At 47.0% G+C, this 12,154-nt stretch overlaps 1 protein-coding gene and 1 long non-coding RNA gene across 2 annotated transcripts in view; both read right to left on the bottom strand.

Moving 5' to 3' along the window:
- The window catches only part of LOC142583408 (cell adhesion molecule Dscam1-like), a 680,687-nt gene that overhangs the window by 406,987 nt on the left and 261,546 nt on the right, over positions 1–12,154 (bottom strand). The gene's annotated exons all lie outside the window — the stretch shown is intronic.
- On the bottom strand, positions 1,846–6,297 carry LOC142583410 (uncharacterized). Its single transcript, XR_012828616.1, has 3 exons — positions 6,104–6,297; positions 4,907–5,008; positions 1,846–1,948 (listed from the first exon to the last, which is right to left on the bottom strand). It is a non-coding gene; the product is annotated as an uncharacterized LOC142583410 (long non-coding RNA).

Here is a 12,154-nt window from a genome sequence, read left to right on the forward strand (position 1 = left end):
GGACGTTGACTACGTGGTGAGTCTGCCAGGAAAACGGAAAGCACAGCAAGTTTACCACTGTAATCTGCTCAAACCCTATAGACAACGAGAAGCAGTGGTGTGTATGATTGTAAACGTTCCCGAAGAGCTTCCATTCGAGCTTCCGGGACTAGGCTCAGTGACGAACAGGGAAGGCACCGATCAAGTCATTAGTGACTTAATCAGTAAAGCACCGCTGTCGCCTGAGCAGAAAACCGAACTACAGCAGCTCTTACAAGAGTTTCAAGGTCAGTTCTCTGAGAGGCCTGGTAGGACTTCTGTCCTTAGTCATGAAATAGAACTTACCTCCCCAGAGCCAGTACGATCCAAGGCGTACCGGGTGCCACCCCGCCAGCGCGATATTATGGAGGCTGAGGTAAAAAAAATGCTACACTCGGTTTTATTGAGGCGGCTGAGAGTGATTATATCTCCCCTTTGATTTTAGTTGAGGTACCGGGCAAGGAACCTCGTCCTTGCGTCGACTACCGCAGGCTTAATTCCATCACTAAGGATCAAATTTATCCGATCCCTAACATCGAGGAGCGCCTTGAGAAAGTTAGTAGCGCTCAGTTTATTTCCGCCCTAGATCCTGTCAGGGGTTATTGGCAGGTTCCACTTACAGAAGAGGCTAGTAGGTATGCGGCGTTCATTTCACCAATGGGAACATTCCGTCCTAAAGTTTAGAGTTTTGGTTTGAAGAACGCGCCATACTGCTTTTCAAGCCCTCCTGGACAAAGTGTTGCGGGGACAGGAAGAATTCGCTTTACCGTATTTAGACGACGTAGCGATATTCTCCGCATCCTGCTCTGAGCATATGGCACACTTGCGGGCAGTGCTAACCCGCCTGCGCCAAGCGGGCTTGACAGTCAAGGCTCCCAAGTGCCAGTTAGCACAGGCCGAGGTTGTATACCTCGGTCACGTGATTGGTCGGGGTCGTTGCCGCCCCTCTGAAATAAAGGTGGCCGCTGTGCGAGACTTCCCGCAACCCCGCACGAAGACCGATATTCGGTCGTTCTTAGGTGTCGCCGCCTACTATCAGAGGTACATTCCCAGGTACTCTGATATCGCGGCTCCCCTGACGGATGCTCTAAGAAAAACAGAACCCCAAACACTCGTCTGGGACGAGACAAGGGAAAGAGCTTTTAGCGCCCTAACAAGCCACCCTTATGAAAATGGTTATGTCCTTTATGTTCACTGTATGTTGCCTTGAGATCACATGAGGAAACGTCCTTTACGTTTCCTCCATGTTGAAATTTGGCCACTGCTTTTATGTTTCCTTCATGTGTCCTTCCTTTATGTATCTCTTATGTTACCGTACTTTATGTTTCCTCCATGTTGAAATTTGGCCACTGCTTTTATGTTTCCTTTATGCGTCTTTCCTTTGTGTATCCTTTACGTTACCGTCCTTTATGTTCCCTCCATGTTGAAATTTGGCCACTGCTTTTATGTTTACTTCGTGTGTCCCACCTTTATGCATCCTTGATGTGGCCCCAGTGATTAAACCCTGTATTTTATGTAGACATGCATAGATAAAGATTGCAAGGTTACTGTTCCCTACAAGATGCAGCATACAGATTAGAACACTGCTATGGCACAGAAATTCATGCTAACTTGTTCTAAAATTACAAACTAATTAGACTTCATAGAATATTTCAGTATAACAGTTGGAATACCATTGTACGTTCCTCACTGCAATGCTACTGCTGTTCTAGTTATGTCTTTCTTACTAATATGAAATGTAATGTTTGGATGGAAAGATGTGGCCGTATTGGTGTTTATACTTTTAAAAGAAAGTTTTCACTGTACTTTGTAACGGTTTACCTGAAATTACGAGTAGTTTATTGGACTATCTGTATGTTACTTCAATTTGCCACGTCTGCTCACAGCAGACCTCTGGAATGCGGTGCTTGGATGAGAGCTCACAGGGCACCTGAAAAACAAAACAAAAGGAAATCTTTTTCACCTTATTCAAAAATATTCATATATGCAAGAACAGCTTGGCCTGTATGCACACAGCTAAGAAACTTGCAGCAGTCAGAAATAGCACATATAAAGATCAGGGCAACGAACAAGCTTTTAACTAATTGTTCTTTGAGCGCTGTTATCTGCCATTCCACTCAGGTATGAAACTGCTCACAAATTATTTCAAACATTATTGCAGCAGCTGCTAAGTATTACATGAACTTTAGGAGTAGGCAACTAGCCAATAAACCTTTGTGTGCTGCCTCAAGCATCGATGCTCGCAAAGTTGAGGCCCCAAGAACTTGCCAATATTTACCAGGAAAGCTTGCTAATATCACAGGCCTCCCATCGAGCAACACTACTGCCTATGCCATAAGGTGCTGTGGTTAAAAGTTAGTTGTGCACACATTCTAATGCCAAATTAAAAGGCATTACAATATCCTGTGCATTTTTCACAGTTTTTGTAGTTCTTACCCATCTTTATTGTCAGTTACAGGCTGCAGGTGTGCATTCTACTGAACATTTAGCACAACACTTTACTGATTTCAGCATGCCACAGAAGGTGGCAGGCAAACATGCTGTGTATGTGTACCTACAGCAAACTGAATGGTAGCAACATCTGCTTCACAAGCATAAAAAGGTTTTATACGCGTGGCGAGTTGTTTAGGCTTTATCGAAATTGGACACACTATCAATAAACTTCGTGTGAATACATTATTGCAATCTTATGCTTTCTGAACAGAAAAATGATGAGTTAACTGGTGTTTAATCTAAGACGAACTGCATTATACTTCATCACGTGCTCGTCATAGAGCAAAATGTGGGAGGCGATCGACATTTGTATTAAGCAATACGTTCCATCAATGCTGTATCCTTTAAGAGTTTTCAGTTGCGTTGATATCCTGCAACTGCATGTTGCTATATAATTAGATTCAGCGGTGGTGTTTAACAGGCGGGCGAGATGCTGGCACGCAAGGGAGGCGGGCTAGCTTAGTATGTAATCAATGCTTTGCAAGCTTCCACTACTAGCGAATAGCATACTCTAGTATCTGCATTGCAAGTGCAGGAACTGGAAGCCTAGATGTCATTGTTGCTACCTGAATCAGATAACACCACAGCGGTGCAAGCGAAAAGCGTTACCATGCCATGCCATCATTGGTGTGCTTTCCCTAGTGTGCTACATAGCGCCAGCCCACATGCCTCAGCATGCCTGACAATATTATTGTGTATATCTTGTGTTGCTAATACGCACAATGGCATGATTGCCTAGCCCAGTGTGCAGTTTTGTATCCATAAGAATCCGGCCAACAGCTCAACAAATCAGACAGCAGTACAAGACAAACTAAGATACAGGATGCCAGCCAAAGGATCGCATTGTGCAGTGCAGAACATGCCATGAGCTCTCATTTCATCTCTAACCCACCACAATCAAAACCAGTACAAGTTGAAACACAAACTGCCAATTCACACGTACAACAATCATCAAAAGAAACAACCACTGTGTCCATGCTTTCAGCTGAGTCTGGGAGATCTAGTTGGCCTTGAAGCCGCCACCATTACAGCAACAGTCAAGAATCTATCGGCATTAACCAGACATACCAAGACCGATTGGAGCGCTTATTTTAAACAGACAAAAGTCTGTCACTACAAGAATAGTGGTTAAAAAGCAAGATGTTTGTTGCACACACAATCGTGTTGAAAAGCTAGGGCTTGAAAGCCGAAATTGTGTTATGTATGGATCTTGCGATATAGCGCATTGTTATACAACTTTTGTGTGACAGCATTACTTAGGAGACTTTCTGCCTGAACCATGTCTTTAGGTGGTTAAAACCTTTTCGTACAATCACCGAGAGCGCATTATTGACAGTACAAAATATCAATTCATTGAGAGTGCAACAAATAATTACGCTATGTCAAAAAGTGGCTGTTTCAAAATTGCATCAAGTGCAGTGTGGCTCGAGCGTGAAGCAAGCCTCCATGAAACATAACGAAAATCTAAGGTGGTGAGCGTATGATACCACAAACCGCAGATGCATGCATAAGTTCTAGGCAGTACTCCGCATTGTTTGCATGTCCCTGGAAGCTTGTGTATTAGGCAGATAAGTAAAAAGAAGAGAAGGTAAAAAAGATTCTCCACATTTGAGACAGATGACGGCATAGGACCAACTTTGTCTTATCAAATGAACAAGCGCAGCGAAACGGAGAAAAAAATGCAATGCAACAGAGAATGCTCCGCGTTCAGCTGTGCTACCATGGTGGGCTTGCAACTACTTGGTTGATATTTATGATTCAGCAGCATTCTATACCACGTTATCAACGAGTGAAATTTCTGTCACATAAAAGACACCGGTTTCCACCCTGAAGCCGATGAGCTCTTGGGACACACATTGAACTTGCCACATTAAAATGTTAATGGCTTGTTGTTTGCTTGAAAAATTGAGCACTCATACTGCGACTAGGAATTTGGCAGCTACGTAATAGAGCAGCAAATTTTATTGTCTTCATGGGGGTATTTTTAGGAGATGAATTATGGTATGCAATACATAATTGTGACCGAGAAAAGGGAAGAATTTAGTTGTGCAGGTACTTGTGCGAGAAGTGACGACATAATAACAACAGCCTTCTGTTTCTCTCGGGTGGCTCATAGACCCCCTCATGCTCCTCAATGATGTTTCTAAAAAGCAACCTGGCTCGAATAATATAGTCTGTATAAAGAATATATTGCACAGTCACTCCAGCTTTGTTTATATTTGTCTCAGAAGAACCAAATTTAGTAACAGTGCTTCAACTGAGGGCTCCCCGGATAAATAAAAGATATTGTGCAAGTGATCTGCTACTAGAAATCCTGGAAATGGCACACACAAAAAATAATTGCATATTGCACAAGCATATCCTACAACTCAGTGCAGCGACAGTTTTTACCCACCTTGTAAAAGCATGTAGGTCAAGTGCATCGTTGTGCGATCCAATATGTAGCAGTGGAGCAGGTTCCTACAGGTCGTAGGCTTGACTCCAGAATCCGCATAACCTTCAACAGTAAGAAAGGTTTACTTTATTGTGATGTGAAGCGTCAAACGTGTGATTTACAGTGTCATGTGGAATTGAAAGAAAGAGACTCACACATAAATCTGTGCCTGTTTTACAGATGTCTCGTCGTTATATTTCATGTGCTTACATTGTTATATTGTGAAATTCAGGCGGGAATAAAACCAGCAGCTAACATAAGACTACCTGGGAAATTATCACCAAAACCTAAATATGTAGTGAATCAAAAGAATCGATTATGAACGGTCTAAAACCTAGGCCGCGATATTGTAGCGATGCCTTTTCCGATGCTACTCCTTTTCCTCAGTGGTCGGACTGACATTCCGCCATCGTTATTGACTAGTACAGCCAGCCGTGGTCGGTGGGTTATAAGAGAGGCAAACATCGAGCGGAAAGCATCGCAACAAAATCCCAGCCCTTATTTACGCAATACTACAACCCACATATTATGACAACAATCGCAGGAGCTGACATCCTGTTCTTCAGATGAAAATATTAACGAAAACGAGCGCCTGACTGACATGCATCGATTAAAAAGGAATTTCGCTGTTGTAATATCGGTCTATATTTGCTGTGCAATAAAGAAGAGAAATAGGCGAGCACGACGAAGAACAGAAACAATGCAGACAGGTTCTCGCTAAGCTGGGCTTCAAGCTGAACTGTATCAATAAAATAATCTTCACACATGCAAATATCTGCTCAACTGTCAAAACACCGCAGCCGCGTTCCAACTCGCGATGACCACGACACACCTACATGCATTACACACGTAATTTGCAGAAATGATATCAACCGAAGAATTTATTGCCGGGAAACTACCGAGGAAACAGGAACTTTCAGCGTTTAAGTAAATATTTGCCTATGAAGTCTCAACAATCAGCGGTGGTAGCACATCACTGCAGAAAGCAAGCGGTAAGAAATAATAATTTTCACGGAAACTCCCATCGTGAAACGGTTTGCTAAATGGGCACAACAACATGGGCAACATACGCTCCGAAAGTGCTCTGTTGTCGTTGCACAAAGTTTACTACATGAACCATAAGCTGCGAGAATGCGCGCAAGCGTGAGACCTGCTTACCTTCAAGATGTGAACAGCAAGCGCTCCTTCGTCTCGCAGGCACCGCGCGACGACGCTCTTTCTAGCGCGAACACTGTCGAGTTGCCGATGAACACCAACGCACAAAAGCACAACTTTCAACAAACTCTTCCACGCACCATAATTCGAAGCCACAGTACCAGGTATTTCACGAGCGATCGCGGACAGGCGAGAACAAAGGCAGCTCGGACGGGCGCTGTAGTACACGTAAGACACCGGCGTATCACAGGAAACCTAAGGCGAACTAATGGCGTTACACGAGTCCAGAGGTTTCCTGATGGTTAATGCACACGATACGGATCACAGTTTGTTTAGGCACTTCCAAAATATGATTCAATTACCGTGTAACTGCAACGAGCACACTCACCGCTCACACAAACGCAACGTGGCCCAGCGTAATATATTATCCAGTAATTTTACCGGGCATAACCGTCACTAGGGTGCCTAGATGCGCACACACCCGCTCTCCCTTTAGGGTGAGGACAACCACGTTGTCTGCTAGCGCGGCCGCCATTTTCTTGTGCGCCCGGGGAGAGCGGGCGCACATCGAGGGAACCGAGGCAACCTAACCTTTACAATGCCGCAGCGCTGCACTGCGGCTAACAAGTGAATTTAGCCTCCGAGATCTACATTTGCTTTCAGGGCGTGCAGTTTGCAAAAGCACGGTCTTCAAGATTTAATTTTGTTACTCAGGGAAAGTCGCAGCTGGATGGTAGGCTGCCATTTAAACACAATTTATCGATGTTTGAAGTGCCGTGGTGTGCTGCCTTGTTTATTTTAAAGCATATACAGCGATGTCAGACGAACTATGCGCGAACTTTTGCCGGCGAACACGAGACAATCAGCGCGCAGCATGTGCAGCTCCGTCTGCCTGGGATGGCGGACGGTGTACCGGAAGCCACGATAGCTGCGAGACCCACCGATCAGAAATTCCGAATCACCACACATATACACGCTTGTTATGGCGCCCAGTGGCGTGTTTTTTGAGAATGTGAGGCCTTATCTTGAATAGTTGGAACCACATTTCCTCGTAGCGTAAGGAATAAAGGCGACAAAACGTGGCGATGACTGGCTTACAGCGGCAGCGGAACTTCGCCCAAAGTGAAACAGGCGTACTGCTTGCACGCTCGCGTAATCAAACAAATACGGCCATACTTCGCATACAACTTTCATACTCAGCCAACTGACAATTATAAATTATTCAGTTGTACGCCCAAGCAAGCATTTACGGGATCCGCGCTGCCCTACTTGTACCCCTGCTAATTAAAATAAAGCAATGACTCGTACTTGTGGTCAGCGCGAAAGCGACACGGACAAAAGGAAGAAACACAGCAACACGGCGCTGCTTCTTCGGAGTGCTTGTTCCTTGTTTCCGCGTTGCTATTGCGCTGTTGCTAAAAGTACGATGAATCGTAACGAACTCGCCCACTTTGCTATCTTTCTACAGCAAGCGCACGCAGTTTTGAAAAGAAAGGCACTTTTAGCATCGACCGCAGGTTCCGCATTAGTTAGTGAGCGAACTTTTGTGTATAATTTGCGTGAGTAGTAGAGAAAAATTATCATGACAAGGCCGACGGATGAAAAAAGAAATAGCGTAGAAAGAGCAACATGTTACAAAGTGCTTCGAAGACCACGATTTTGAGGTGGAGCCGTGGCAGCGTCTCCGAATGCTCAAGCTTTTTTTTTTCAGTTAAAGTATCAGAAATATTACAGATATTCAATTTCACTAGATTCTTTCGAACTAGGCGTTCTGAAAGTGAGCGGCCGCTCCAGTTCAGCTTTGGAGGTGGCAGCGCTTGCATTTGCCGCTGACGACTGCAAAGAAATCTTACCAGCGTAATATAGAGACAATCGTAACGTACTTATTAGATATTTACGTGTAATGAGGCTGTCATGAAACCAATGTAACACCGCCAGCAGCTACTTAAATGGTAGGTTGTATTTCATGTACGCTCGCAGCAAAGCGGCGGATTGGCCCCGGAGGGCCCCCCTCTTTTTCGGTTAATGTAGCGCAAGCCATCCAACACTGCGCGCCGTGCCTCCGCGTCTCCAGCCGCCACGCAATTGTTATTTGTCGTGATAGATAATTCGCTGCATGAGGCTTTGATGTACGTATGTACTGTTGGTGGCGCGTCGCGATCAATGCGGCCAATATAGATAGGGCGGGCGCCCCCCCCCCTCATTTTTTTATTTTGATACGCCAGTAGCTAATACATCTTTCAGGTAGATGAGCCATCTGTAGCTAGTGTTAAAAGATATTTACTGGGTGCACTCTGTTTCCTGGATGCGCACTCGAGAGAGTACACAGCCAGGTAACATGGAGTGCACACACAGGTAACATCCTGCTGGTAACACAGGTAAGATAGTGCTCATATTTCTGTGATAATATTAATTACAACTAGAAGCCATAATGCTCACTTTCTTGTACTGAAAAAGGTGATGTCATGAAGGGTACAAGGAAAAGAATTTTACAAACTGCATAAGCCACAGTGCGCTCAATGCCAGATGTGCAAGTGCCTGTGTGGTAAAAGTCGCACTGCACTGTGCTAGCAGCAAAATAAGTCATTCTCTTGCACCAGCAAGCACACCATAAACTTTCAATCATCCCCAGTGAGAAAAGCCCTGATGTCTGCACTTTTGCATAAGCCAGATACATAAAATAAGTAGATTATTTCACGAACTGCAGGCGAAGCGGAGCATCCAGGCGATCTCCTGCGATAAACATGAAGAACGCTTGCTACGAGAACCGTCTTAAACATTCAATCAACTTTATTTCATAGCCTAGCTGTCACAAAACGTTCATGCAATTCTTGCATATTAAGTTAAATACTTCAGATTTTTGCATCTGACTTGCTACTGGAGAATAGCAAATTGAAGAACTATTAAATACTTTATATTGCCACCTGGTGTTTTGAGCCAGCGTTGCGTGCCCAGCAAAAACGGTGATTGAAGACGACGAAGTCGAGGATCTTGGGCTAGCTGGAGAACCGTCCTTCTTGTGTCTGACATTTTCGTGTCTGGCTGCTGATACTGCTACTTATTTCGCCTTAGCGCGTGACAAACTGGTGGAGGTGCTGGGTAATCTAATCTATACACCAAACCCCTCCGGGCAGCAGGAGCTCCAGCCCCGTACCGGTGGTTACGCCTGTACACCATGCCAGCAGAAGGATCCGTGGACAAGCCCCTGAGTTTGGACTCCTCCCAGAGAAAATGGCAGCTCCGACCACTCCAACCGGTATGGAAAGCACAACGCCGATTCATTGTACGCTATTCAATCCGCGAACGCCGAATCCCTTCTACGGTGCCATACATGAGGACGTTGAAGATTGGCTGGTGCACTATGAACGTGTTGCCGCGTTCAACAAGTGGGATGAGGCAGACAATCTGAGAGAGAGAGAGAGAGAGAAAGAAACGTTTATTGTACGAAACAGTGTCCCGAGCGAGGACGGGGATCACCCTAAGGTGGGAAGGCTCCTTAGTCCAGGAACCCTCTGGCTTCGACTGCCCTCTTGGCCCTGGCGACGAGTTGTCGTTGGTCTTCCAGGTCCCCGAGGGTTAGCTTGGCCTCCCACGTTTCGAATAGGTCGTTTGATTCTATTGCTCGTTTTGCGTGCTTCTCTAGTTGCATTTCGCTGCCTTCCTGCCACGGGCATTCCAGGATCAAGTGTGCCAGAGTGTCGGGTACGTTGCAGAGTGCGCAGAGGTATCCGTAGAGCGTCGGGTAGAGGCGATGCATTATCATTCCGTGCGTGTACGTATTACTTTGCAGGCGTCTGAGGATCAGGCTTTCTTCTCTGTCGAGTTTAGGGTGCGGTGGAGGGTACACTCGACGCTCGAGCCTGTAATGTTGCAATATGGCCGAATAGTTGGTGGGTACGGCCTCCGTCTGTCGCGGGTCCGAGAGCGCGTGGGGAGAGGGGAGCCCGGCTGACGTGCTCGCGGGCAGCGGCGTGGGCCGCTTCGTTCCCCTGTAGTCCCTCGTGTCCGGGTACCCACGTTACGGAGGTGTACGGGAGCGGAGTGCCTCGTCGTTTTAGTATCTTGAGTGCATCGGCCGAGATGCGGCCCCTCAAGAAGTTTCTGCAGGCGGCCTGAGAGTCAGTGAATATAACCACTGAGTCTGTGCATGTAGTGGTGGCGAGGGCGATGGCCGCTTCTTCAGCCGTTTCCGGGTTGCGTGCCTTGACGGTTGCCGATGCTAGCTCGGAGCATTGGTAGTCTACCACGCTGAGAGCGTACGCGTTTCGATGCGGATACTTGGCCGCGTCGGTGTAGCGGGCATTCGGGTCATGCTTGAAACTTCGTTGGATGGCGTTGGCTCTAGCCTGTCTTCTACTCTTGTGATATATGGGATGCATGTTGCGCGGGACACGTGCGATGCATATGCACTCTCGAACGTCCGGTGGTATTCGCTCTTTCTTGTCCGTGTCTGCGACATACGTCTCGCTGTAGTTCAGGTGTCGCAGTACTGATCTCCCTGTGGGCGTGAGCTTGAGGCGTTCTAGCTGGCTGTTCTTGTGCGCTTCGGCGAGCTCTTGTCACGTGTTGTGGACGCCCATCTTAAGGAGACGTGATGTAGAGGCCATGGCGGGTAGTCCCAGGGCGACTTTGATTGCCTTCCTTATCATGATGTTGAGCTTTTCTATTTCACCGTTCTTTAAAGCCAGGTACGGCGTGCCGTATGTGATGCGGCTGGTGAGCAGTGCTTGTATTCTGCTTAGAGTGTCTTGCTCCTTGAGCCCGCTTCTTTGGTTTGAGATCCTCTTGACAAGGTGCGTGAGTTGCGAAAGGGTGCGTTCTAGTCTCGGTAGGCTTGCAGCTCCCGATCCGTCTTTGTGGATGTGGAGTCCAAGTATTCGTATGGTGTCGACTTTCGGGATTGTTGTCCCGTTGAGTGTGATGGTAGGGTCGGGCTCTTCGTAGTTAGGTGGTCGGCCTCTCGTTCTTGCTTTCAGGACGAGGTGCTCAGACTTCTCTGGGGCGCAGCGGAGACCGCAGTCGCGGAGATAGCTTTCGATGGTGTCGACGGCTTCTTGTAAGCTACTTTCTTGCCTTCCAATGTTCGTAGCTCTGGTCCAGAGCGTGACGTCATCAGCATACATCGCGTGACGCAGATCTGGTATGGTCTCGAGGAGTGGGGGTAGCTTGATCATAGCTACGTTAAAGAGTAGCGGTGAAATGACCGACCCCTGCGGGGTGCCTCTGTTTGGAAGTAGGAAGCTTTCACTGCGGATGTTGCAGATTCCGACTGTTGCCGTGCGGTCCATCAGAAAGTTTCTGACGTATGCGTAGGTCCTAGCGCCGCAGCCGGTGTCTTCGAGATTGGTGAGGATGGCGTCGTGGCTAACGTTATCAAAGGCTCCCTTGACGTCTACTGCCACTATGGAGTATTTGCTTCGATTGTTTAAGTGATCTAGAAGGCCTTCCTTTAGTTGTAAGAGAACGTCCTGCGTTGAGAGGTGCTGCCTGAAGCCGAACATGGTGTCTGGTAGGTGACCGTTGTCTTCCAGGTACTGGGTAATGCGATCGTGAACCATATGTTCGAAAAGCTTTCCCGCGCACGAGGTGAGGGAAATTGGGCGTAGGTTCTCCAAGCTGAGAGGTTTGTTGGGCTTGGGGATCATGGTAATGTCCGAGTGTTTCCATACAGCAGGCAGTTCTCCTTTCTCCCAGCACTCATTGTAGTAACGGAGGAGAGCCTCGGTGGCCTGCGGCGGAAGGTTGCGTATGTGTTTGTTAATGATCCGGTCTTTACCAGGGCTAGTATTTCTGGTCAGCTTGGATAGGGCTACGTGGATTTCGGCCTGCGTGAAGGGTCGGTCGAGTTCTGTATTCGGTTTTCCAGAGTATTCTTTGCTGCGAGTTGACGCGGTAGAGGGTGCGTCTCCGCATAGTTTCTTTTGTAGTTCTCGCAGGAGGTGTTCTTCTGATCCGGCGTGGTTGTGGATAAGACTGTGAAGATGTTGCTTCTGTTTCGTTTTGGTGGGTTCAGTGGCCAGGAGTGCGCGTAGGAGGTGCCAGGTCCTCTTCGTG

Source organism: Dermacentor variabilis, chromosome 5 (assembly GCF_050947875.1).
Source record: "Dermacentor variabilis isolate Ectoservices chromosome 5, ASM5094787v1, whole genome shotgun sequence".
Lineage (NCBI taxonomy): Eukaryota > Metazoa > Arthropoda > Arachnida > Ixodida > Ixodidae > Dermacentor > Dermacentor variabilis.